The sequence below is a fragment of the Pyxicephalus adspersus genome, chromosome 5 (assembly GCF_032062135.1).
Source record: "Pyxicephalus adspersus chromosome 5, UCB_Pads_2.0, whole genome shotgun sequence".
NCBI lineage: Eukaryota > Metazoa > Chordata > Amphibia > Anura > Pyxicephalidae > Pyxicephalus > Pyxicephalus adspersus.
Genome location: NC_092862.1, coordinates 147,098,627 through 147,102,721, shown reverse-complemented (window position 1 = coordinate 147,102,721; position 4,095 = coordinate 147,098,627).

The window sequence follows — 4,095 nt, the reverse complement described above, 5'->3', positions numbered from 1 at the left end:
GATCTCTCTACCTCATCCTCCCCAAGGTATAGAAATCTCCCCCTGACTCCTGTAAACTGTCTGCGACCAATACTGTAAAAGAAATCTCTGAAGATCCACACAGACTCATCTTTGGATTCACCACAAGTTAGGATTATTCCAAGGATTCACTTTGACGGCTAAACGTCCTGACATGGAGCTCTGCAAAGTGAATCATATTGCAATGAGTTCCGTCCTCCTATAGGTGATATTCCCAGTATCTGATATCTTCTGGTAACGCTATGTAATATGTTGGCGCTTTATATACAGTATAACAATATCACTATACCTCACACACTCCCAGAACCTCAGAGATCCACCGCCATGCTTCACAGTAGGGATGACATTTGTCATTGGTCTTCTTGTGTCCTCTCCATGTTTATAGTTGTGACCACAAAGTTCATTGTTGGTTCCAAGGCTTCAAAAGACTTTGTTCCAGAGATTTTGTGGCATCCGGCATTGCTTTAATCTTGCACCCCATTTTTATTCAGACTCCTCCGTATCTTGAAACAGCAACTCCGCAAACTTCCTGGCTGCGTTCTGATTGGACATCACTGACATTTCCAGAACTCTGCATATTTCTTTATATCCTTTCCTTGATTCCCTCGTGCAATGTCACCTGTGTGAATATTATAAACCCCAACATTCCCGGTATGGGACCCTCTGATCCTTCAGGTGAATCCAGATATCATTATTCACGCACCTTAATCATTACTATTATTAAACAGGATTTATATAGCACCAACATATTACACAGCACTGTACAATAAATAGGGGTTACAAATGGCAGATACAGACAGTGACACAGGAGGGTGAGAGGACCCTGACCTGAAGAGCTTACAATCTAAGAGGTGGGGAAGTATTTATCAAACCTTGGCGGATATTTCCCAATCCTGCCCGGGGATTTATCTGTACATCTCTCTGGTACACAGAATTCGGGACCCCGGGGGGGATTTATGTCTCCTCAAATATCTGTCAATCAGTGGTTGTCATGTCCTCACTTGTCAGCATTCCTGATTCAATATTTCAGCCTCCCCGGATCCGCCCCGGCTCTGGGCACAGTTCTGGGTGGGCTCCATTGACTCCAATGTTGGGTTCTGAGTAAGATTCACCCAGTCCAGCATCTTTCACCATCAGTCTGATCTGCAGAGCACCAACATGGCCTTGGCTGTGATCACCTGGAGCCTCACCTGTGCCGGGCTGCTCCTGGGCATCCAGGGAGACGCCATGGAAAGGTCCGGAATCCAGGAGAAGGCGGCACGGCTGGTGATGGAGAACCTCCATAGGAAGAATAATAACAGGAATGGGTACCGGCTGATATCAGTACTGCAGGAGAGCGAGCAGGTAAGAAATATTCCATAGGAAATCATTATCATTCATAGATGGTATCAGAGGGAATAATAGCGGGAATATCGCAGCATCAAGGAGCAAGGCTCTGTAAGGTTTGCATTGCTTTGTGTGAGCTCTTACCCCGGTGACTCCTTATTTCATGCCCCAATGACCCCTTGCACCCTCCTTCTGTACTGTTCACCCCCAGTGCTCTTCTGTCTTACTGATCCAATCTCCTCTAATTTCCTGTGCTGGTGCCCCCCGGGCCCCTTATTTCCAGTCTGGTGACCCCCCCAGATGCCCTATGTTCTATCCTGCAGCCCCCCTTATCCTGGTGACCCCAATCGTCATATTTTCCATCTCCCCTCTTCCCCCGTCCTGGTGACCCCCAATTACCTCATTTCCACGTGTGTAGTCACCAAACAGGACGGACACATCATAGAAATCATTTCCATATGACATTTGAAGCGCTATTGCTGGGTGGTCAGCTCTGGAAAAGGAGCGGAGATGCGGGGGGGAATTCATTATAACGGGGAAGAAAAACACGTTTCCCTCTACACAATCTATACAATTGGTGCATTACCCCATTAGTGGTGACAGGTTCTCTTCTTTGGAGCCTTGGGATTGCAGGGATGAATGTTGGCTCCACCCACTGAGTGGCCCCTATTTGGGTACCCCAAAGGGCCATCAAGTTCTAATGATAAATTACATGGAGCAAAATACAAACTCTGATTCCATAAAGGTTGGGAGCCTTTCCAATGCTGAAATCTGAAATCTGTTCCTTAATCTTCAGCAGAGAACATGACGCAGAAAATATTTTTAGTCTTATTATTATTATTATTAGTCTTCATTTTATTATTGATATTATTATCATTATTATTATTAATATTATTATTATTGTTATTATTATTATTATTAATATTAATAATAATTTTCATGCCATGCAGAGCTTTGTTTTATCATCACAAACAAAACTTTATTCTGTTAAGCCCAATAAATCGATGCAGAAATGCTGGGCCGAGGCTGCGGGGTTCCTCCAGGTGTTCTGGGCGTTTCCCCACTCAGCAGGTGACCCGTAACAGGTGCGGGGGTCGGGGTATAAAAGGGAGAATTATCGGTCATGGTATAAAGAATAAATCCCAACTCTTCCCTCCACAATAATAACATTCTGGGGTCCGGAGAAGTCTCTGTGTGAAAGGACGGGGGATGTCTGTCACTTCCCATTGTTGCACACAGAAATTCTCCTGACATGGAATTATGCACAGAGGAGGCCAGAAAATAATTTGGTGCAGAAACCTGAGCGATGGAAACTTTCTGTGGTCTGAGGAAACAATTCTGCTGGATTTGGGAAAATCTCATGTTGGTTTCTAATGCCAAAATGTAAAATGTGGGGGGTCTGTATATATGTGAAGGTATGGGGGAACCCATGGCATGGGGGGTCTGTATATATGTGATAGTATGGGGGGATCCATGGCATGGGGGGTCTGTATATATGTGATGGTATGGGGGATCAATGGCATGGGGGTCTGTATGTATGTGATGGTATGGGGGAATCCATGGTATGGGGGGGTCTGTATATATGTGATGGTATGGGGGGATCCATGGTATGGAGGTCTGTATATATGTGATGGTATGGGGGATCAATGGCATGGGGGGTCTGTATATATGTGAAGGTATGGGGGAATCCATGGTATGGGGGGGTCTGTATATATGTGATGGTATGGGGGGATCCGTGGCATGGGGGTCTGTATACATGTAATGGTATGGGGGGATCCATGGTATGGAGGTCTGTATATATGTGATGGTATGGGGGATCCATGGTATGGGGGTCTGTATATATGTGATGGTATGGGGGATCCATGGAATGGGAGGTCTGTATATACGTGATGGTATGAGGGGGATCCATGGCATGGGGGGTTTGTTTTATATGTGATGGTATGGGGGGATCCATGGTATGGGGGTCTTTATATATGTGATGGTATGGGGGGAACAATGGTATGGGGGTCTGTATATATGTGATGGTATGGGGGATCTACGTCATGAAGGGGTCTGTATATATGTGATGGTATGAAGGGGATCCATGGTATGGGGGTCTGTATATATGTAATGATATGGGGGGATCCATGGTATGGGGGTCTGTATATATGTGATGGTATGGGGGGATCTACGGCATGAAGGGGTCTGTATATATGTGATGGTATGAAGGGGATCCATGGTATGGGGGTCTGTATATATGTGATGGTATTGTGGGCATCCATGGCATGGGGGTTGTATATATGTGATGGTATGAGGGGATCCATGGCATGGAGGGGTCTGTATATATGTGACGGTATGGGGGATCCATGGCATGGGGGGTCTTTATATATGTGATGGTATGAGGGGATCCATGGTATGGGGGTCTGTTTATATGTAATGGCATGGGGGGATCCATGGTATGGGGGTCTGTATATATGTAATGGTATGGGGGGATCCATGGCATGGGGGGTCTGTATATATGTGATGGTATTGTGGGCATCCATGGTATAGGGGTTGTATATATGTGATGGTATGAGGGTATCCATGGCATGAGGGGGTCTGTATATATGTGATGGTATGGGGGATCCATGGTATGGGGGGTTTGAATATATGTGATGGTATGAGGGGGATCCATGGCATGGGGGTCTGTATATATGTGATGGTATGAGGGGGATCCATGGTATGGGGGGTCTTTATATATGTGATGGTATGGGGGGGATCCATGATATGGGG